The sequence below is a fragment of the Egretta garzetta genome, unplaced genomic scaffold (assembly GCF_000687185.1).
Source record: "Egretta garzetta isolate BGI_Z169 unplaced genomic scaffold, ASM68718v1 scaffold320, whole genome shotgun sequence".
NCBI classification, from domain to species: domain Eukaryota; kingdom Metazoa; phylum Chordata; class Aves; order Pelecaniformes; family Ardeidae; genus Egretta; species Egretta garzetta.
In genome coordinates, this window is record NW_009258260.1 from 2,132,954 (window position 1) to 2,133,853 (window position 900).

Here is a 900-nt window from a genome sequence, read left to right on the forward strand (position 1 = left end):
CAGCTCAAGTTTTGAGAACTTGAGTTTTCGTTAGGCGTGAACCCTGGCATCAAGAGGAACTCACTGCTGGACTTCAGAGCATGAACTGGTTCCTGCAGAGGTTAAGGAATCCCTGGCTCGTACTTACGTGCAACATTTCAGAGATGCCAGGGGGGTGAAATTTTGATACAGATAACAGATGGACCGCTGCAGAAGCCAGGCTCTTTAGCTAAAAGAGACTGTCTAGGCAGTCACTGAACAGCTCCCTCCTCTCTGGTGCATTTATTCTTTTTTTCTTTTCTATCTTCTATTCCATCCACCTGTATACATGCTTGTTTTAAGTGCCTTTGTGAGCAACGTTCCTGTAGGACTTTGTAAGATCCCTTCACCTCTTGACCCCTAAAGTTGTTATTCCATCCCTGTCTGTCTGACTGGGTGAGAAGACACTGTTCTCTTCGATCTCATTGTTCTTTCTGCAAGCTGGGTCTGTGTTGGTTTGAAGGCTTGGTTCATCTTCCCTCAAAGTGTTTCTGCTCTCATTGTGGACTGTGATGTGAGACAGCAGGTAAATATACCAAGTAAGAAGGAGATGTTTTGAAGCAACAGGTCACAATGGACTCTGAGGGGCAAACAAGAGTGATGTCCGGTGTTAGTGTAGCTTTATGGAGACTACCTTCCTCCCTCCCTCTCTGGGAGAAGGGAGTCTGTGGGACAGCAGACAGTTCTGCTAACAGCATTTGTGGTCGGTAGCATCTTGGTGGGTTGTGTCGCTAATCATTTAGTGATCCGGTCTCCTCTCAACCCAGTCACTGTGGAGCTGCCTGACTGTAGATCTGTTTTCTCAGGCCAGGAAGCCAAAGAACAGTTCAGTCTCTGCATGTGTAGGGAGAGCTGTCTGGTTTGGGGGCAGATAACACACAA